Consider the following 23,412-nt stretch of genomic DNA (forward strand, 5'->3'; position numbering starts at 1 on the left):
CCAATCAAGTCCCAACTTGAATAAGATCCAAATAAACACCAATTGGGACTGATGTGAGTGACCTCTCTCAAACCCTCATATTTTTCAAAATATTTTGCCTTAGGCTATAATTCTTTTTAAGAAAATAGGCAACAAGAGGGCAAATGGAACAAAACGACATTCATGCATATGTAATACTTGTAAGTAAATCTAGTTGCTTGTCAAGTTTGATCCAAGGTTAAGCTTCTTCACATGCTTTTCGGCGGTTATCTTAACCATGTTAGACAAGCCCTATGTGTATTGCCACAAATTAAACATGTTGTATATTACAATGAATGCAAGGGACAATACAAGCTCAAATTTTAGTGAAGTTACTAAAATCAAGTACATTGAGCTCATTCCGCAATCTACAAAATGTAGCCTCATCTAGCGGTTTTGTGAAGATATCCGCTAATTGATCTTCGGATCTTACACCTTCTAGTGATATATTATTTTTAGCCACATGATCTCTTAGAAAGTGATGGCGGATATCTATATGCTTGGTGCGAGAGTGTTGAACCAGATTATTTGCAAGTTTTACCGCACTTTCATTGTCGCACAAAAGAGGTACTTTCTCTAGAACTACTCCATAGTCTAGCAAAGTTTGTTTCATGTATAATATTTGTGCACAACAAACACCCGCGGCAATGTATTCCGCTTCGGCGGTGGACAAAGCTACACTATTTTGTTTCTTAGAGGACTAAGACACAAGTGATCTACCAAGCAAATGGCACCCTCCGGATGTGCTTTTTCTATCAACTTTGCATCCGGCGTAATCCGAATCGGAATAGCCAATTAATTCAAATAAAGCTCCTTTGGGATACCAAAGACCAATGCTTGGTGTGTGCTTAAGATACCTAAGGATTCTTTTTACGGCAATTAAATGTGTTTCCTTAGGACTAGCTTGAAATCTAGCACACATACACACACTAAACATGATGTCGGGCCTAGAGCGGTTAAATATAACAAGCTACCAATCATAGAACGGTAGAGAGTTTGATCAACCGGGTTACCTTCCTCATCTAGGTCGAGATGTTCATTTATAGGTATTGGTGTCTTGATTGTCTTACATTCATCCATCTTGAATCTCTTGAGAAGATCTTTTGTGTATTTCTCTTGAGAGATGAAGATGCCTTCTTTCATTTGCTTGACTTGAAAACCAAGAAAGAATGTAAGCTCACCAATCATTGATATCTCAAACTCCTTCGACATCAATTCACCAAATTCTTTACATGAGTCTTCATTTGATGATCCAAAGATGATATCATCAACATATACTTGACAAATGAAGATATGCCCATCAAGCTTCTTGGTGAATAGTGTGGTGTCGACCTTCCCAATGGTGAAGCCCTTCTCAATGAGGAAGTCCCGAAGGCGCTCATACCAAGCTCTTGGGGCTTGCTTAAGCCCATATAGTGCCTTGGACAACCTATAAACATGAATAGGATATCTAAGGTCTTCAAACCCGGGAGGTTGATCAACATAGACTAGTTCATTTATAAACCCATTTAAAAATGCACTTTTCACATCCATTTGATATAGTTTCATTTCATGATGTGATGCATATGCAAGAAGGATACGGATGGCTTCTAATCTTGCAACCGGTGCAAAGGTCTCTCCAAAATCCAAACCTTCAACTTGAGAGAACCCCTTTGCAACTAGTCTTGCCTTGTTTCTCACAACAATACCTTGATCATCTTGCTTGTTGCGGAACACCCACTTCGTTCCTATGACTCTTGCACCTTTTGGTCGCTCTTCAAGAGTCCAAACTTCATTACGAGTGAAGTTGTTCAACTCTTCATGCATGGCATTGATCCAATTCGGATCTTTAAGAGCTTCTTCTACCTTGGTAGGCTCATAGCAAGAGACAAAAGAGTGATGAGCAATAAATGAAGTAAGTTTTTAAGATCGAGTCATCACACCCTTTGTTGGACTCCCTATGATGAGATCTTGTGGATGATCTTGTAGGAGAGGTGTATTTCTTCTATTGACCACTTGAGGAGGAGGTTGTGGAGCATCAACATCTTGTGCTTGTACCACCATTTGCTCATGGGAGATATGAGTATCTTCATTTTCTACTCTCCCATCTTTTTCACCATCTTGTGGTACATTTGATGAAGAAGGTTGGTCAATGACTTGTACATCATCTTCATCATCTTTTGGCTTGATGTCTCCCACCGGAATATTCTTCATAGCCTCCCTCAATGGTTCATCACCTACATCATCAAGATTCTCATGTGCTCCTTGGGAGCCGTTAGATTCATCAAATTCCACATCATATGTTTCTTCAACCAAGCCGGTGGCATGATTAAATACTCTATATGCTTTGGACTTCAATGAGTAACCAACAAGAAAACCTATATCACAACGTCTTTGAAACTTCCCTAGGTGTTGCCGCTTCTTGTAGATATAGCACTTGCAACCAAACACCCTAAAGAAGGAGACGTCCGGCTTCTTCCCATTGAGCAACTCATACGGTGTCTTGACAATGAACTTTTGAAGAAATAGGCGGTTGGATGCATAACATGCGGTGTTGATTGCTTCCGCCCATAGAGCTTCAGGGGTGTTGTACTCATCTAGCATTGTCCTTGCAAGAGTGATCAAAGTCCGGTTCTTCCTCTCAACTACACCATTTTGTTGAGGAGTATAGGTTGCGGAGACTTCATGTTTGATTTCAACTTCATCACAATAAGCTTCTATGTTTGTGTTGTCAAACTCTTTGCCATTGTCACTTCTTATCTTCTTGAGCTTCACTTCAAATTCATCTTGAGCTCTCTTGGCAAACTTTTTGAAACAAGATGCAACTTCGGATTTGTCATGAAGGAAGAACACCCATGTATACCTTGAATAGTCATCCACAATCATAAGACAATAGAGATTTCCTCCCAAACTCTTGTATGTTGTTGGTCCAAATAAATCCATGTGTAGGAGTTCTAGCACTCTTGTAGTTGACATGAAAGCTTTGGTTGGATGAGTGTTTACAACTTGCTTGCCGGCTTGACATGCACTACAAAGCTTATCCTTCTCAAACTTCACATCCTTCAACCCTCTCACCAAATCATTCTTCATAAGCTTCTTGAGTGAGCTCATCCTGACATGAGCAAGTATTCTATGCTATAGCCACCCAAGTGTTGTTTTGGTGAATAGGCAAGTCTTCAAGTTTGCATCTTCGGAGATGAAGTCAACTAGATATAAGTTGTTGTATCTAAATCCATTGAATATCACTTATTTGTCATCTACTTTGGGTACAACAACCTTCTTCTCGGTGAATAAGCATTGAAAGCTAAGATCACACAATTGCCCAACGGATAGCAAGTTAAAACTCAATAAGGCAACATAGAGCACATTGGAGATAGAATGATCATTTGATATTGCCACTTTGCCCAATCCTTTAACCTTGCCCTTTGAATTATCTCCAAAAATTATTTTCTCTTATCCATCTACCTCTTCATCTAGTGAGGTGAACATACGAGGATCACCGGTCATATGTTGAGTGCAACCACTATCAATAACCCAATGACTTCCACCGATCTTGTAGTTCACCTACACACAAGAGATTCAAGTTTTAGGGATCCAAACGTGTTGAGGGCCCTTCATCTTCTCAACAAGTGACTTAGCCACCCAAATCTTCTTAGGTCTACTCTTGTTGGGGGGTCCTAAGAACATGACTTTCATCTTTCCACTAGAATCTTTTCTAAGCATGTAGTGAGCATTAAAAGCAAAGGGTCTAGCATGCTTGGGCAAGGGTTGTGGTGGTGGAGTTTGACACTCATGAGCAAAATGGCCTTCTTGTCCACACTCAAAACATCTCTTTGGCTTTAGCTTTGGCTTTGATTGTTGATGTTGAGCTTGAGTCTTCTTCTTCTCTACACTTGCCATATATCCAATGCCACTTCTATCTATCTTCATGACGGTATTCATGAGTAGCTCACTTTGAAGATGCTTGCCTCTAGCAAACTTGCTCAATCCCACCTTGAGATGCTCTTTCTCCATCTTGAGCTTCTTGTTCTCTTCCTTGAGAATATCATTGTTCTTCTCTTCCTTGAGTTTCTTGTTTTCTTCTTTGAGCTTCTCATTCTCAAGGATCAACTCTTTGTCATGATCAAGAGTTTCTAGCACAATGGTGTTGTGACTTTTCATCTCTTCAAGATCTTTCATGAGCTTTTCATGGTCACTCTTGAGCTTGACATACTCATTATAGTCATTGCACTCAACCACTTACTTGCCTTTGCTACTAGATCCATGCTCAATGCTCTCATCAATTAAATCATCACATGAGGTAGCTATATCAATCTTAACAACATGGTTAGTAGCATCATGTGGCTCATTTGGTAAGAATTCTTGTGCAATAACAAGGGTATCATAATTGATCTTTAGAGTTGTATATTTATCTTTTAGCTTGTTGTGACTAGTGATAAGCTCATTGTGCACCCACTCAAGTTTATCATGTTTATCTTTAAGCTCTTTCTTAGAAGATTTGAGCTCCTTGAGTTTGGATGATATAGAATCATTTATTTCTTTGAGCTCATCATTAGCCTTTTCTAATGTATCACTTAGCTAAGAGTGAATCATTTTTAGCATCAAGTTTTTCATTTGTAGCTCTACTCTTTCTAATGATCTTATTGTATTTTCTTAATATTTTGATAAGATCATCATATGTGGGTGAATCATCATCGCTATCACTATCATCATCACTAGCTTGCTCATCATCACTACTATCATCACTCTTAGTTACCTTGTGTTCACCTTTGGCCATAAGGCATAGATGTGTAGAGGATGATGGTGATGGTGGCGGTGAGGATGCAAGATCAATAGCAATGGCGGCCACCTTCTTATTGTCACTCTCATCATTGGATGATCCACTTGATGAATCAATGTCCGTGAGCCAATCACCGACAATATAGGCCTTGCCACTCTTCTTCTTCTTGTAGAAGTCTCTCTTTTTACCATCTCTCTTCTTGTATGGCTTGTTCTTTTTCTTTTCATCTTCATCACTTGAATCATCTTTCTTGCCCTTGTTCTTGAACTTATCTTTCTTGGGCTTTGTGCATTGATGAGCTAGGTGACCAAGTTCGCCACAATTGTAGCAATCCATCTCGAAGATTGGCTTTCTTCTTGAGCTAGTGAAGAACTTCTTCTTCTTGCCGTCAAACTTGATGCCACTCTTGTTTAGCTTCTTTAGCATCTTGGCGGTCTTCTTCACCATGAGAGCAAGACTTTCTTCATCATCTTCATCACTTGAGCTCTCATACTCAAGTCTTGCCTTGCCCTTATCTTGGCTAACTTTGAATGCTAAGTCATTCTCTTTCTTCTTTATAGAGGATGAGCCATCTTGTGGCGTGATGTGCATATACATCTCATGAGCATTGATCTTTCCCAAGATTTGTGTCGGTGTAGCGGTGGAAAGATCACCTTGATATAGCACGGTCACAATATACCCATATTTGTCAATGGGGAGGACACTCAAGATCTTTCTCACAACGTCGGATGGTGACATTTGAGTAAGTCCAAGCCCATTGACTTCCTCTACAAGAACATTTAAGCGAGAATACATTTCATTAGCACTTCTTTGGGAAGCATCTCAAAAGAATTTAGCTTTTTAATCACAAGATGATAGCGTTCCTCACACTCGCTCTTGGTTCCCTCATGGAGCGCACAAACGTCCGACCATAGTGCATGGGCGTCTTTGTGGTTCCTTACACGATTAAACACATCTTTGCAAAGGCCTCTAAAGATGGTGTTGCGAGCCTTTGCATTCCATTTTTCATAATTTAGTTCATCGTCTTGAAGTTGTGCGGCATTCTTAGGTGTTGGGAACCCTTGAGAGGTGGCTCTAAGAATTCCAACGTCTAGAGCTTCTAAGTACGTCTCCATGCGAATTTTCCAATATGGAAAATCATCCCCCTCGAAGATAGGAGGAGGTCCATCCCCGTGAGACATCTTGCTCTAAGCGGTTAGGCTTAAAAACGTGAGCACAAGGCTCTGATACCAATTGAAAGGATCAAGATGCCCAAGAGGGGGGTGAATTGGGCTAATTCTAAATTTTCTTGCAATAATCAAATCCTACGGATAGCCCAATTAACCCCTTGTGCCTAGAGAAGTGTTTCTATCAAATCAACACACAAATGACTTGCACCCTATGTTCCAAACTTACTCTAGCATAGCAATTCTATGAATATAAAACAAGTATTGAATTGCTCAAAGTAAATACTCAAAGTAAGTGCTCAAAGTAAATAGGGAGAGAAAGGAACGTGGCGATGTTTTGCCGAGGTATCGGAGAGTCGCCACTCCCCACTAGTCCTCGTTGGAGCACCCGCGCAAGGGTGTAGCTCCCCCTTATCCGCGCAAGGATCAAGTGCTCTCTACGGGTTGATTCTTCGACACTCCGTCGCGGCGAATCACCCAAAGCCGCTCACAACTTGAGTTGGGTCACCCATAAGCTCCGCCGGGTGAACACCAAACTCCCAATCACCACCAAGCCATCTAGGTGATGGCGATCACCAAGAGTAACAAGCACAAACTCTCACTTGACCACGCGAAGCCTAATGAGAAGATGGATGCACACTTGTCTACTCTTGATTCACTAATGAGGTTTCACTCTTGGATTCTCAAATCACAAACACCTCACTAGAACCTTGCTCTTCTTGGCACTCACAAACGTGTTTCTCAGCAGTTGGAATGAGCAAAAGTGACTCCACTCATAAGTGGAGCTTCTATTTATAAGGCAGCCTAGAAAACGAACCGTTATGAGCTTCTGCGGGGTGACCGGACGCTCCGATCGTTTTGACCGGACGCTCTGGTCAGTTCAACCCGCGAACAGTTTTCAAGTGATGACCGGACGCTGACAGGGTCTGGTCAGTACCGATCGGACGCGTCCAGTTGCTCTTGGATGCTTACTGTAAACGACCGGACGCTGGATACTCAGGGTCCGGTCACTACTGACCGGACGCGTCCGGTCACACTTTCTCAAGTCTGGACCCTTACTGGAGTCGACCGGACGCTGGCCCTCAGCGTCTGGTCACACGACCTTCCAGCGTCCGGTCACACCAGACTTGATCATCACAGTCAAATGAATTGACCGGACCCTACGGCCAGCGTCCGGTCGCACCGGAGCCAGCGTCCGGTCAGTATTTGACCCTCCATTCACTTCCAACTTTCGATCATATGTGAATGAAGTTTGCTCCAAAGGATTTTAGGCATTCATAGGAGCTACCTAGAGCTAGTTTTAACAAGTGTGCACCACACCTAACTCACTAGACTCAACTAGGTCAAGCTACCCGTTCATACCCCCCTTCATAGTACGGCCAAAGGAAAAACAAAGTCCTAAACTACTCTAAGTGTCTCTCCAACTTCAATCGACACTTAGAACTAGTCATCCTTAACCTTGTCGTCCATCCTTTGAAAACCGAAACGATTTCCATTGTAGGGGCATGACAACCTCGATTGCCCAATCGATCTCCATTACCATGACCTAACTTAATTGCCTCTGCAAAACACACGTTAGTCATAGTAATCTTGTATTAACATTAATCACCGAAATCCACTTAGGGGCCTAGATGCTTTCACTGGTCCTGGCATCGGCCTTCCTCACCACCTGACCAAGGACATCGGCGCTGTAGTTGATGATGCACTGGAGCCGCGTCTCGTGGTACAGGTCCGAGAGTCGGGACCTACAGACCTTGTCCTACACTCGCGCCGTCCAGTCCTCAAACCCTTCGTCGCACCTGAAGAAGTCCTACATACAGACATCATGTATCGTTTCATTATTTCAAGAACGACCAATGAATGCGTAGTATTGACCAATTTAGTGCGATGAAGACTCACCCAGAACTCGGCCTTAGATCCGCGCCGCAACGGTGCTGAACTCACTGTCCTCTGGCATATACATATGTAAGCGAGTAATATAACCAGCAATTGCATCTGCACGGCGTACCTACCATCTAATAGGTGAGGATAGGTCCTAATCCCACCCGCGGATGCGTAGATGAGGTCAGTTTCAATGCTTCGCTCCTATCCGAGACAGAATTTCGACAGCACCTCCCCGCTGTTCTCCCGATACACGTCCTGCAAGGGAGAGTGTGTATTCGGAAAACAACAGGGAGGTGATGCCAAAAGTCTGTCTCGGACCAGAGCGAACCATAGAAACTAACCTCATCTACGCATCCACGGGCTGTCCAAAATACGTGGACAATCCGAAAGAGATACGGTCGTAGATATGCAAAGATCTACATACCTCCGACCATATCTCTTTTGAACAGAAGACGCCTAACTAGGCTACGTGACCATATAAAACATGCATGCAAAGGAGGAGGGGGTTATACCTAGGGTGGCGGTGGAGTCAAGCTAGCGGGGCAGTGGCATGTCAGTGCAGTGGCGAGGCGATGCGGTGCAGGCAGACCAGCTGCGCCGATGAAGACGATCGGGGTCGCCGAGTCCCTCCCATGGGTCCTTCTCCTACATAAAAAGGCAATAGGTTAGAATCCATTGAAAATTTCGGTAGCACCTCCCCTGCACAGGGAGGTTTTCAAAACCTACAAGAAACGTAGGCGCGATGGCCAACAACCATATATATACCAAACATAGGCACGAAGATCAACAAACATATATATACCAAGACGAGTCATGTACTTTAGTTCTCTTTCCATGCAGATGAAAGTATCGAAGTAGTACAACAACAAGTACTACTACCACTACAACTACTACTAACACTAACACTACTACTATCACTACTTACTACTAACAATACTACTAACTACTAACTATTACTACTTACTAACTACTACTAACACTACTAAGTACTACTACTAACTACTACAGGCGTAGGGCATACCTTCGTGGTGAGAATGGCAACAACGAGGGTCAGCGACGACGGCGGGGATGACCGCAGCGGCGTGAGGATCGATGGGCCTAGGCCGGCACCTTCCTTCTCCTCTCCTTCTCCTTCTCCTCCTCTCTTCTCCCCTCCTCCTCTCTTCTCCCCTGCCTCCTCCTCCTCTCTTCTGCAGTGGCCACCGACAGGGGAGGTGGCCACCGAGGGGGCACGCAGGTGGGGGAGGTGCCCGCCAAGGGGGCCTGCGCGGGCGGTGGAGGCCGGGCAGGGGCGGCGGCCGCGCGAGGACCCAACGCGGGGAAGGGGACAGGGACGGGCCGCGCAGGCCGCCGCGCGAGGCGCCGACGCGGGGAGGCGGACGGGGACGGGCGCCGCGGGGCCCGTGCGGGCCGGCGATGTGCGGCGGCGGCGGCTGAGGGAGAGAGAGGTGAGAGAGAGACAGAAATGAGAGAAAGAGAGAGCGCGCCGGCCGGGCGCAGGTGAAGGGATAAGGGCGGCTTTGCCGAGTGCTAGATCGGCGACACTCGGCAAAGTCAATTTTCTTCGCCGAGTGTCGTGATATGGCACTCGGCGAAGTTTTAAAAAAAATCAGCAGCTCTTTGCCGAGTGCCAATTGGGCGGCACTCGGCAAAATATTTTTTTTTTGGTTTTTTGCCACCAATTTTTTTTTGAAGCTTTAGTACACTACCACAAACAACATGTTTAAATTTGGAATATTTTCATTGCCTTTTAGCATATTTCTATAGTTTATTTTGTTTTGTTGAATTTTTCCGAAAAATGTAAGTTTGAACTGTAGGTGCATCGAATAATGGATTACATTCGTTCAAAAAATGTTATCCTTGTTTCTTAGTATAAATTTAGGCTAAATCCAGGAACTGTCTCGAAATTTCAATCAACGTGCTCACGGGGCAACGCCGCCAACTTGTGTGGGAGTGGTTTTTTAATTGTATAAAATGCGAACGAATTCCAAAAATCATGAAACTTGTCGAGTTGTCGCCGTATCGTATGCGTATGCCATGGAAAAAATTTAAAAAAGTTTCGAGCATGTTGTCACGTACGATGCTCACAAACCATCACATGTGGAGATGTCCTGGTTTATCTGTTTTAAATTATAAATCGTTCTTAGTTACAAAGCAAAAGTTACATACTTTGAGAAGACTGAACAATATAGTTAGTACTCCATACATTCCAAATTATAAGTCGCTTTAATTTTTTGATATATCTATTTTACTATGCATCTAGATATAACAATATGTCTAAATACATTAGAAAATGAATGAACCTAAAAAGTCAAAGCGACTTGTAATTTGAAATGGAGGAAATATAATTTAGAACGGAAAGAGTAGTGTTTATCTATGCCGCAAAGAAAGGGAGGTGAAGCTACAACATGCATGTTGTGGGAGCCGACGACTTGGACTCGGTAAGTCTTCCTGCTCGGCAGCTTGTACGGATCAACCCTGCGTCAGAGTGGTGGGCCGAATTTTTTTCAGCCCTTTTTCTGAAAGATTTTCACAAATACGTCTTTGACAGTATCCTTTCAAAAAAATAAACCCTGACCTCGGCGCCGAGACAATTGACGCCGAGCTTACACGTCTCGGCGCCAATTGCTTTGGCGCCGAGGTCCAGGGTCATTTTCTACGTGTCGTTGACATGGCTGCTTGCGTGGCGCGGACGCGGCATGAGCTCGGCGCCGTGGATCTTGACGCCGAGCTCGGCGTCGTAGATCTTGGCGACCGAGCTCGGTGCCATATTTTCTAGCGTCGACCTCGGCGCCGCTTTCTATGGCACCAACCTGCCTGACATGGTTGGGCCTAACGTGCATGTCTCCGGAGTACTATTGGCCCCGTTCGCTTCGCTGAAAAAACAAGCCAAAACACTGTACCGGATGATTTGGTGTGAGAGAAAATACTGTTCCGGCTAAAAAAATAAGCTGAAAAGTACAGATTATAAGAGAAGTGAACAAGGCCATTATGCTTGTAGTAGAGCCATGTCCTGGTAGACTAGAGGAAGTAGTACTAGCCTAGTAGACTGTACGAGTACTAGCTCGTGAATGAATGCCAAGCCAAGGAAAAATGCCATGTATTATGTGGCCTCATATCCCCATACGGTTCACGGCAATTTCAAGCTGTAACAGCAAATTTTCACTTTCTTTTTTTCAAACAAGCAACCTTGACTGAACAAGGCACGCGTAATAGTCAGAGAGTAGCCCTTTAGAGTAGTACTCCGTCCTAAAAAATAATGCAATTCTTGACTTCATGAGGAGTCAAACAATTTCAACTTTAATCAAAATTATAAAAAAATACTAACATTTTTAATACAAAATAAGTATCAATATATTAGTGACGGAATATATTTTTAGAATAAAATTTATTTCAGACATAAATGTTAATACTAATCAGCGAATAATATTTTTCAGTCTGGCTTTTCAGCTAAGCGAACAGGGATATATAGAGATCATTCCATGATGAACGAACTGTACACATTTGAGGGGTTTGTTGTATTCTTGATGTCCCAACTATTCAACTGAAATAAATGTAACTAAGGCCTTGTTTAGATTGAGAAAAATTTCAACCCGATGAATAGTAGCACTTTCGTCTTATTTGGTAAATATTGTCCAATCGTGGACCAACTAAGTTCAAAAGATTCATCTCGTGATTTCCAACTAAACTGTGCAATTAGTTTTTTTTTTTACCTACATTTAATGCTCCATGCAAGTGGCTAAAAATTGATGTGATGGAGAGAGAGTGAAAAAACTTGGAATTTTGGGGTAATCTAAACAAGGCCTAACTACAGTTTTCCCCGTTTCTGTTGATCTTGGTGCATGTTTAGTTTCCAAAATTTTACAAAATTTTTCAAGATTTCCCGTCACATCGAATCTTTAAGCGCATGCACAAAGCATTAAATATAAATAAAAAATAAAACTAATTACACAGTTTAGACGAAATTCACGAGACGAATCTTTTAAGCCAAATTAGACTATGATTGGACATTAATTGCCAAATAACAACAAAAATGCTACAGTACCATTTCACCAACTAAAGACCTTGCTCAAGTAGGCGAGCAGGGCAATAGAAAGTGGTCGCTGGAAAGCTAGGATGAAAATATACAGCTGTGTTCAATATGTTTGAAAACTGTTAGACTGATTAGTGATAGGGAAGGGCTGCCAACAAAGCGATGGCAGTTAATGGACAGGAAGTTGCAGCACGAAAAATCAGTAGAAAGTTGCATAGTATCTGAACAGTGAAAATATGACATGGATTAGTGCTCATCTTGTAAAGTTCAATGTGGTACACTAAAAAATTAATGTTACACATGTAACATTTACAACCGAATGAAACAGCTTAGGCTAACTTGATTGGGACTACCATGTCTCATGCTAAATCTATAGATTGTAAATTCTTTGTTGTTAGTCAGAACTTCCAAGTTATATTTGTTAATTTCTAATAATGCATTCAGTTGGCAATATAGAAACCTTTTTAGAAAAAATGTGATGACACTTAAAATATTATATGAATTAATCATCCAATGTGTAGCAAGATGAAACCAGATAACCAAATTTTAAAATGTACACCATCTTCGGTATAATATAAGGTTAACTTAGAGCCTAAAAATCTGAGATGAACTGAATGGGAGAACATAGGTTCATGTCACTTCCTAATTTAGTTGGCTTACCTTATCAATTTATTTCTCGAAATGGAACACAGATCCAAAATATAAACTGTATCAAGGGCATCTGCACATATGTATGCAATACAGAACAGAGCTGGCATGGACAAAGACGATGACAAATATAAGTGTACACGTAAAGCTGTTTTGCATTCCATTGGAGTTGCAGGCTAGACAAAGGTAATATATCTCATATTTTCAAGTGTTATATAACTGAGGGGAAAGCTATAAAAACTCTGTATTTGTAGATGCCTAGCTAGTGAGCAGAGAAACAGACCTATGTACTGTTGTGGGTAGGCTGTGCACCTTTGCCATAGACATATTTTGTATATAAACCAGATTTCATAAAGCATGTAAGTTTGGATTCATACCACAGTTTTGAGGCAAATTAATATACAAAATTATGTGGTAACATTAGCACAATCAGAACCTGAACATGTATTTTAACACGTAGAAACACACCTGTTGGATGGAACCAAAACTGTATGGAAAAAACCTTGCAGAAACAGGTAGTTGTAAGGGCATGGCAATAAAGAAACAAGAAGAATTTTGAGAAGGAAAGTGAGAGTAGCCTTAGGATGCAACAAAATGGTGAGGTTGTTGTAAGGGTAGGAGAACTAAAAAATAGAAAGAATCTATGGAATAAGAGTAGCTTCAGGGAAAAAAGATGGCATCATTTGGTCTGTCGTAGCAAGACACAATGGCATGCACCGAGAAATACCGTTGTTTGCAATAATCCAAGTTTGAGGCTATTATGACCGGCATCCCCTATGCCAGGCGCAGGCCCAATAGTGGCTAGGGGGCGGTCTGTTAAGGGGCTTAGAGGCCTAATTTATCGCTTATTTGGTATTTTCTTAGAGATAGATATAGTTCCTTAATTATAGCATCTATAGGGAATGATAAATACTTGTAATCGGGGATAATTGGAATTAAGCAGAAAGCAACAATTAAGTTGTTGGCTTCCCTTGGGAGCCAGCCGTCCCTGCCCTCTCCCTCGCGTGAATAGTACCCACATTACTGTAGCACGGCGTGAACTCTAGGGCTGCAGCAGGAGCCGCCACTCTCGCCGCCACGGCCCCTCGCCGACGTCGAGAGTACAGACCACGTCCTCCCCTCTTTCACCCCTATAACCTACGTAGCAACACCGGTAGGTCATCAAGTCCTATCAATCTGGTATCAGAGATCTCTGGTTCAATCATGTCCAGCCCTCTACCGAGTTCTTCCCACCCGCCGCCGTCGCACACCCACCCGCCACCACCAGCGTCTTCGTCGGCGCTGTTGCCCCACACAGCGGGCGCGTCGACATTGGGCGCGCTGGCGTCCTCAGGGGCGCTTGCGCCCTCTGCCCCGGCGCCGTCCGCCCTCGTCCTCACCCCGGAGTAGATGACGGACGTAATCCTAGAATTAGGGCAGGCTGTGGCGGGCATCAGGGCCTTCCTCGTCGGGCCCTATGCGCCCCAGCCGTAGCCCCAGCTGCCACCTCCTCCACCGCCACACCAACAGCAGCTACCCCCGCCGCCGCCGCCCTCGACCGCGACCACGGCGCCGGTCATCTCGTACCAGTATGGGATGCCCTACGACGGGACTACGACGACCTTGTTCCTAGCCACGTCACCGCCGTCCTAGGGCGTTCCCATCCAGCAGATCAAGTTCCCGCTGTCACCGTCACCGCTTCCGGCTTGGATCGTCGGCTCGTCGAAACCCATCTACACGGCGCCCAGTCCCTAGCCGCACCTACCGCTGCTCCCAACCATCGGGCTGTCATGGCGCCTGGTGGCGCCCCGACTCCGGGCGTCCTCTACGGCGGGGCGGACGGCCCCCTGTTCCACGGCGGTAGCCTAATGCCGACGCTCTCCGCCACGTCGCCCTCGCTGGACAGCACGGGCGCGGCGCCCTCGGCCGCCGCACAGGACCCACCGCCGCCCAAGTTTTACAAGCTGGAGTTTGCCACATACAATAGCTCCGTTGATCACCTGAATTGGCTCAACGAGTGTGAGCAATTCTTTCGAGGTCAGCGCACGCTCGCCTCCGACCGTACCTGCCTCGCCTCCTATCATCTCCGGGGGTGGCCCATACTTGGTACTACGCCCTCGAGCAAGACGAGGCCATGCCACCGTGGGAGCGCTTCAAGGAGCTGTGTCGTCTGTGCTTCGGCCCTCCGATCCGCGGGAGTTGGCTGGCTGAGCTGGGCTGGCTGCCGAGACATTTTTGTATATAAACCAGATTTCATAAAGCATGTAAGTTTGGATTCATACCACAGTTTTGAGGCAAATTAATATACAAAATTATGTGGTAACATTAGCACAATCAGAACCTGAACATGTATTTTAACACGTAGAAACACACCTGTTGGATGGAACCAAAACTGTATGGAAAAAACCTTGCAGAAACAGGTAGTTGTAAGGGCATGGCAATAAAGAAACAAGAAGAATTTTGAGAAGGAAAGTGAGAGTAGCCTTAGGATGCAACAAAATGGTGAGGTTGTTGTAAGGGTAGGAGAACTAAAAAATAGAAAGAATCTATGGAATAAGAGTAGCTTCAGGGAAAAAAGATGGCATCATTTGGTCTGTCGTAGCAAGACACAATGGCATGCACCGAGAAATACCGTTGTTTGCAATAATCCAAGTTTGAGGCTATTATGACCGGCATCCCCTATGCCAGGCGCAGGCCCAATAGTGGCTAGGGGGCGGTCTGTTAAGGGGCTTAGAGGCCTAATTTATCGCTTATTTGGTATTTTCTTAGAGATAGATATAGTTCCTTAATTATAGCATCTATAGGGAATGATAAATACTTGTAATCGGGGATAATTGGAATTAAGCAGAAAGCAACAATTAAGTTGTTGGCTTCCCTTGGGAGCCAGCCGTCCCTGCCCTCTCCCTCGCGTGAATAGTACCCACATTACTGTAGCACGGCGTGAACTCTAGGGCTGCAGCAGGAGCCGCCACTCTCGCCGCCACGGCCCCTCGCCGACGTCGAGAGTACAGACCACGTCCTCCCCTCTTTCACCCCTATAACCTACGTAGCAACACCGGTAGGTCATCAAGTCCTATCAATCTGGTATCAGAGATCTCTGGTTCAATCATGTCCAGCCCTCTACCGAGTTCTTCCCACCCGCCGCCGTCGCACACCCACCCGCCACCACCAGCGTCTTCGTCGGCGCTGTTGCCCCACACAGCGGGCGCGTCGACATTGGGCGCGCTGGCGTCCTCAGGGGCGCTTGCGCCCTCTGCCCCGGCGCCGTCCGCCCTCGTCCTCACCCCGGAGTAGATGACGGACGTAATCCTAGAATTAGGGCAGGCTGTGGCGGGCATCAGGGCCTTCCTCGTCGGGCCCTATGCGCCCCAGCCGTAGCCCCAGCTGCCACCTCCTCCACCGCCACACCAACAGCAGCTACCCCCGCCGCCGCCGCCCTCGACCGCGACCACGGCGCCGGTCATCTCGTACCAGTATGGGATGCCCTACGACGGGACTACGACGACCTTGTTCCTAGCCACGTCACCGCCGTCCTAGGGCGTTCCCATCCAGCAGATCAAGTTCCCGCTGTCACCGTCACCGCTTCCGGCTTGGATCGTCGGCTCGTCGAAACCCATCTACACGGCGCCCAGTCCCTAGCCGCACCTACCGCTGCTCCCAACCATCGGGCTGTCATGGCGCCTGGTGGCGCCCCGACTCCGGGCGTCCTCTACGGCGGGGCGGGACGGCCCCCTGTTCCACGGCGGTAGCCTAATGCCGACGCTCTCCGCCACGTCGCCCTCGCTGGACAGCACGGGCGCGGCGCCCTCGGCCGCCGCACAGGACCCACCGCCGCCCAAGTTTTACAAGCTGGAGTTTGCCACATACAATAGCTCCGTTGATCACCTGAATTGGCTCAACGAGTGTGAGCAATTCTTTCGAGGTCAGCGCACGCTCGCCTCCGACCGTACCTGCCTCGCCTCCTATCATCTCCGGGGGTGGCCCATACTTGGTACTACGCCCTCGAGCAAGACGAGGCCATGCCACCGTGGGAGCGCTTCAAGGAGCTGTGTCGTCTGTGCTTCGGCCCTCCGATCCGCGGGAGTTGGCTGGCTGAGCTGGGCTGGCTGCCGTTTGTTTCCACTGTGCAGGAGTTCGTCGATCGCTTCTAGGCGGTGGCATGTCACGCCCAGGACGTCTCCATGGTCAGTGGGCCGAGCTCTTCGTTGGTGGCCTTCCGGATCATATCCGGGTGGACGTGGAGATGCGCGACCCCCCGGACCTCCAGACGGCCATGTACTACGCCCGGGCGTTCGAGCATCGTGCGACTGCCATGCAGCCAGCGCCGGCTCCGCGTCAGGTTTAGCCTCCTCCGACGTGCGCACCCGGGGCGGCCCAAGCGGGGCAGGCCCCCGCTGCGGCCAATGCGGCCCCTGCGGCGCCCCCGTTTCGCCGTCTTACACCGGCGAAGTAGCTAGAACGTCGTCGCCAAGGACTATGCTACAACTGCGACGAGCTCTACGTCCCTGGACATGTGTGTCAGCGGCTCTTCTACCTAGAGTCCGGGGACTACATTGAGGACGCCGCCGCGCCCGCCGAATACGGGGACGCGGCCATACCACCAGAGGACTCTTGACGAGTTCCGCAAGCACTTCCCCGACTTCCAACTCGAGGACGAGTTGTTTGCGCAGGCGGGGAGAGATGTTATGACCGGCATCCCCTATGCCAGGCGCAGGCCCAATAGTGGCTAGGGGGGCGGTCTGTTAAGGGGCTTAAAGGCCCAATTTATCGCTTATTTAGTATTTTCTTAGAGATAGATATAGTTCCTTAATTATAGCATCTATAGGGAAGGATAAATACTTGTAATCAGGGATGATTGGAATTAAGCAGAAAGCAATAATTAAGTTACTGGCTTCCCTTGGGAGCCAGCCGTCCCTGCCCTCTCCCTCGCATGAACAGTACCCGCGTTATTGTAGCGTGACGTGAACTCTAGGGCTGCAGCAGCAGCCACCGCTCTCGCAGCCACGGCCCCTCACCGACGTCGAGAGCACAGACCACGTCCTCCCCTCTTCCACCCCTATAACCTGCGCAGCAACACCGGTAGGGCATCAAGTCCTATCAGAGGCACATATAGAAAACAATGAATGTAAAGAGGAGCTGGGCGTAGTGATATGGTAAATTAATAAATACCAATACATATATATACATGAGCATGCCCTGGGCCTTTCAACATCATCAGCCTATATTCTGGAGTTACATGAGAGTTCCTCTTCATCACAACCTATGTAGTCAAAAAAAAATATATCCATCACATGCACTGGGCATCAGGGATTAAACAGCAGTCTGGTCATATTCATGCATGTATGGTAGCAACTATCCGTGAACCGATTGGTGAAGCAGCGGAAACAAGTAGGCTAAATCCAAATAAAGCGAAGTAGGAAAAGCAAGAGGGTGAGGGAGAACCAAAATGAAACGCAAAGAAAACAAGCGATGAAAACTGAAATTTAAAAACTGAAAAAAAAAGACTGAAAACTGAAAATAAAAAAAAGCTCATTTAAAATTTAAAAGAAACTGAAGACTAAAGTAGACATTATGAAAAACAAAAAAAATAAAACATAATACTAAAACTGAAATTGACAAAAAGATAATTAGACTGAAATTGACAAATAAAAACTGAAAAAACTAAAGTAGACAATAAAAAAGAAATAACTGAAGCATAAAACTAAAACTAAAATTGACAACCAGAAAATTAAATTGAAAAAAATAAAAACTAAAGTAGACAAAATGAAAAAAAGCTGAAATTGATAAGCAATAAATAAAACTGAAAAGGACAAATAGAAACTAAAAACGAAAGAAGACAAAATGAAAAAAAATAATACAAAATAACACTGAAAGTAAAATTACCTGGACAAAAACTAAAATCGACAAAGAAAATGAAATTGACGAATAGCCGATGAAAACTAAATAAGACACAGTGAAAAAAATTCAAAGAAAGCTAAAACTGAAAGTACAATAAACTAGAATTGAAAGAGAACAAATAATGAAAACTGAAATTGACAAATAAGTTGCTAGAATACATAAGTTGCTACATGTTTGCTAGTATATATAATTTGTTGGAAGGTTAATATATAGGTTGCTACCCGCTTAATACATAAATAGCTATCACATATAGAACATAAGTTGCCAGTACATACTAACTATTTTGAAACATATGCATCATAGTCTTATTTCATAGATCTCATCAAAAGGGGATCAAAAGTACGAACCAGTGAAAAAAAAACTGAAACTAAAATTACTAGTGACTAAAACAGAAATTAACAACTAGAAAAAAAACAAATAATTGAGAAAAATAACTGAAAACTAAAGTAGACACACACAAAATGAAGGGGCTCTTGTATTCTTGCCCCTACTTTGAAGTGCAATTGTGATTTTGCCCTCATTTTTCTAACTTTATGATTTTGCCATTCACTACGAGCAAGTCAATGAGATTTTGCCCCTAGTCAACGGTCAAAACAAGGGCAAATTCACAAAGACCAGGGGCAAAATCGCATTGACTTGCTAGTAGTGAAGGGCAAAATCACAAAGTTAGAAAAACGAGGGCAAAATCACAATTGCACTTCAAAGTAAGGGGCAACAACACCAAAAACCCAAAAATGAAAGGGACCTCCCTGCCGTTACCGTGGAAAGAGAGAGAAATGAACCTTCATAAAAATCTACTTGTGCAATTTGCTCATTCCTCTCTCATTTTCTTTTAGGGAAAATTGTCATCTTCTCCTCTTTTATTATGGACTATTCATTCATGCTGGCAGTATCCATATGTACATCCTCACATTTTCAACTATGGGTCACATATGTTCCTAATAGAAACCAAACAGATTATAACAAATCAGTTAAGCAGGAACGATTGTTCTATCGTTTTAATGCAACATGCCACAACAGGATAAGTAAGTTGCTATAAGATACATCATAACAAAAAAAATTACATTGTACTGATAGGGTCCTATATACATATACAACACGCTAATAATAGAACCCTAGAACATTGCTTCATCCACATACGCAAGCACAACTTAACAGCAAACTCTATGTGTGAAGGACCAAAATAGCGACCAGAGGGGGTGAATGGGAGACGATTTAAATTCTTTCCCAGAAAGACTTGGCCTATATGAAGATTATAACCCAACAAATCTCTCTTTTAGTCGCCAAGTAAAACACACTAACTGGTGATATGTTGTCCCTAGAAACAATTAGGAATACCTCAAAGCAGTGCGAAAGCAAAACGGTAAAACACAGATTAGCAGCTCACTAACAAATGTTTAACAAAAACTAAAAATAAAAGGCTGACAGAAAGCACTCACTTAAAACACTACAGCAGCCATCAATGCATATGTCTGAGACATGGACAAGTGATCATGCATAATTATTAAAATTATACTTAAAATCAACAACATCGGTCACAACTATGTCAAATAGTTTAGCATGAAGATGTATAGCTTAGTCCGAATAGCACAAAGACAATAACCAGGCACTCCAAGTGTTGGTGTTGTACTGCAACTCATAACTAGTTAACACATTCATATCTTGGAGCAGAACAGATATGTTGGCTGACTGGAAAAGGAACAGGAAGCATGCAGTCTTGACAAAGCTACTGCTAGAACAGAGAAGTGCCAAATTACTCACCAACTTGCTTGTTGTTATGAATCGCACCAACAATGCAAACCTGAAAACTGAATTGGCCACCCACCTGCTGCTATGCTGCTTACCTGAGACAGAGGAGATGGACACGAGCTGCTGCTGCAATGCACAGACCTGCGGCAAATGAAACAAGTCAGCCAAGTTGCCAACTGAAAACTGATTAGCAAATGGTTACTGCTGCTGAATCGCTGTAGGCAAAGAGAGCAAAAGCCATGGTACTGCATACCAGTTGCTATTTCTGAAAACCAACGTTTCAGAAATAACGAAGTAGGCAACCTGAATGACTCCGAAAAATGTAAAACCCATCAAAACGAGTTAGATTGAACTAAGATTTTGAACAAAGCCTCACGCCATCACAAGCAATCCATCCCAACGAAAAACACCCCCAAAAAAGGTTGACTCTTTAACACGAATTTCAGGAAATCGAAAATACCTAGAAAAAGGGGGGTTTAGAAAGACTCAAATTCGTGGTGCTCGAGTGAGATATTTGTTAGGGAGTCACCCTAGCATTGTTCGCATATGTCCTAGCATCAATTTGCCCCAAGAAATTTTATCCCACACGCAGTCAAATCCGAAGAAAGAAAAAAAAAACCAAAAACTAGCTCCGAAAATCACAGAAAATGTGGATGGAGGAAGAAGGAGCTGCTACTGAGCTGGATGGCTGAAGGAGCCGCGGATGGCACGTGCAGGAGCCGCAACCACGTCGGGGCGGATGCAGAAAGGAGCAGCGGTTTATACGCACGACGGAGAGATGGGACACCTTAGACGACAATCGAAGCACCTCCTCCGTCGCTGTCCGCCGCAACTGGTGAAGGAGCTGCGGATGGCAGCTGCAGGAGTCGGGGCAGATGCAGAAGAAGCAGGGATTTGGACACGGGGCAAAGAGAGGGAAGACCTTGCCCCTACCGCCGCTCGTCGGCTCGGCTCCGAGTTGTGGCAGAACCGCCACTTTAAACTAATCAAAAACTTACTCGCTTACCACCGATCACCAAGTAAGCTAGGATTAATTTAAATCCGGTCATCTGTGGAGTCCACCGTCCAGAAGAACTCGAAATCATCCACGTTTGATACAGGATCCATGAATGAGTAGCAAAGTACATAAATAATATTACAAGCTTCAGTTCACATACAATACATGATCCAAATACATTACGATACCAGCTTTTAGAGTGGCAGCGGAATTTAATACATACGGATTACAATACTAGAGGTTCCCTTTTTACATTATCGAAAGCTTAAGCCGACGCTACAAACTTAACTACGATAGTGGTCGAAGCTAAAATCCCCACTGTGCCCATCAGGGAGGATTCAAAGCAGAAGCGGAAGAAACACACGGGTACGCTCTTCTAAGGAAGGACCCGCAAACGGTTGGACTACATCTCAGGGTTAACATCTGCAACAAAAGGGTAGAACAAAACCTGAGTACACGATGTACTCAGCAAGACTTACCCGTCTAGGTGGGAATAATTTTCTGACTCTCAAGGGTATGCAGGGGCTATTTGGCTTGCTAGTTCATTTACTTTTTGCAAGAAAGCATTACTAGGAGTGCATCCTTATATTCGAAGTTTTAGTAGTCATATTAAGTGCATCACCTGACCATTCTAGTTAAGCACATGTGATACTTTCAAGCATGTGGTAAGCAATTAGAACAACTTAATTCCCTTCTCCAACTTCCACCAGGTTCAGTTGTATTACTACGATGCTAGACAGTGGCAAGTGGTATCCATATCTGAGGAGAGCGGCGATCGCAATCGATGTACATCCAGCTAGGCAATCCCAAACACACGCCCGTACTTCTAGAAAGAGCAAGTACAAGCAACCGTTCCGATCATACAACCTAGGTCTGTGAGCGACCCGACCATCCCGGGGAACCCACCCCTATGAGGCCCGCCCCGCTGAGCAACGACGAGTTTCCCCATCATAAGTTTGGTCCATGGACATTCCCCGCCTCCTAACAACTCATCGAATGGTTAGTGTAACACTCCAATAAACTTTTTAGGGACCCCGAGTCAAAGGAAAGTACTTAGCTTCACGGTCAATTATAACTCAGGCCCCTGTTATGTGTTCGGTACCTTCAAACTTAACCGGTGGTCTAGCCAACGGTATGGTCCTTGATCGACACAGGCGAGACTAAATATGCACCCAAGACCTCCATGTCATGTTGCATTCACCAACCCACTCCCACCCAGTCTCCAATTATCATCCACCAAGCATGTCATGTGATGTAAAACAAGATAGAACCTATGGTGAGTAACGACAGGTCATTCACGCTACCGATGTTCCTAAGCATAGCAACTACTTGAATCTGTCATACTAGTACGACTCATAGGATATATATATATATGCAGGTATGTTTCAACCAATTCCTATAACCTAATGCATACATCATAATTTAACAGGTACTTTAAAAATATAGGAGTCATGCACCGAGGATTGAAAAAGTCAGCAGGGGCTTCAGGAACACCATCAACGAGGACCTCCTCCTCGTACTCCGGCTCCGAGTCCGGCACGAAATCGATCGCCACGTCACCTATATGCACAAAGAATGCAAGGACGATTTAATACTCTTACAGATATCACACAATCTAACACTAATAATAGCATCTATGGATAGAGCACAATTTTATGAACCCGACGAAACTTGTTTCACATTTTTCGATTTTTCTATGATTTCTAGTGATTTTTCGAAGTTCTGCAACTAAACTAAAAAGAAAAACGAATTTCCATCAGGCATTGGGCCATGCGGCCAGCTGCAGCCACGGCAGAGGCCCAGGCGCGCGCGGCCAAGTCCCATGGGCGAACGGCGCGGCGGCCCAGCCAGGCTCCCCACACCACCACGCGATTTATGCAGAAAACCCCCTGGACTTCTTCATCTTCTCCCCCGAGGTCCCTGCTCCTCTTCTCCAAACAGAAACAGAGGGCGCACCGGCCGGTCAAATTTCCGGCCGAGCCGGCCACGATAGCGGAGGAGGGAGCGCACGGCAGCACCCAAGGGACACGGAGGATCCGCGACGCGACCCAGCCCACGCCAGGACAGGGCGCGGCGGCCTGGCCGCGCGCACGCGCGGGGACGCGGCGACACGAACGCCGTCCACGGCCATGGCGGCAACCAGCGACGCCGACGGGGCAAGCGAAAGGGAGAAAAAAGGGAGCGGAGGCTTACCAGGCTTCACGGCACGATCAGGGGACGCACGAATCGACGAACGAATCAAAATCGCGGACGATTTTGAGAGACAGAGAGAGAAACGGAG

The 23,412-nt window shown here is 45.2% G+C and overlaps 1 long non-coding RNA gene across 5 annotated transcripts; it reads right to left on the minus strand.

Annotated features, from left to right (window-relative positions):
* Positions 1-17,034: 17,034 nt before the first annotated feature.
* LOC136531966 (uncharacterized) lies at positions 17,035-23,412 on the minus strand. 5 transcript variants are annotated; one of them, XR_010778145.1, is made up of 7 exons: positions 23,325-23,412; positions 22,589-22,691; positions 20,816-21,554; positions 20,147-20,275; positions 19,168-19,323; positions 17,657-17,747; positions 17,035-17,550 (listed from the first exon to the last, which is right to left on the minus strand). It is a non-coding gene; the product is annotated as an uncharacterized lncRNA (long non-coding RNA). The 5 variants fall into 5 exon arrangements; XR_010778142.1 differs by having other exon boundaries at positions 19,168-20,275; positions 20,922-21,554; XR_010778143.1 differs by having other exon boundaries at positions 17,673-17,747; positions 19,168-20,275.

This window comes from Miscanthus floridulus, unplaced genomic scaffold (genome assembly GCF_019320115.1).
Source record: "Miscanthus floridulus cultivar M001 unplaced genomic scaffold, ASM1932011v1 fs_492_1_2, whole genome shotgun sequence".
Classification (NCBI taxonomy): domain Eukaryota; kingdom Viridiplantae; phylum Streptophyta; class Magnoliopsida; order Poales; family Poaceae; genus Miscanthus; species Miscanthus floridulus.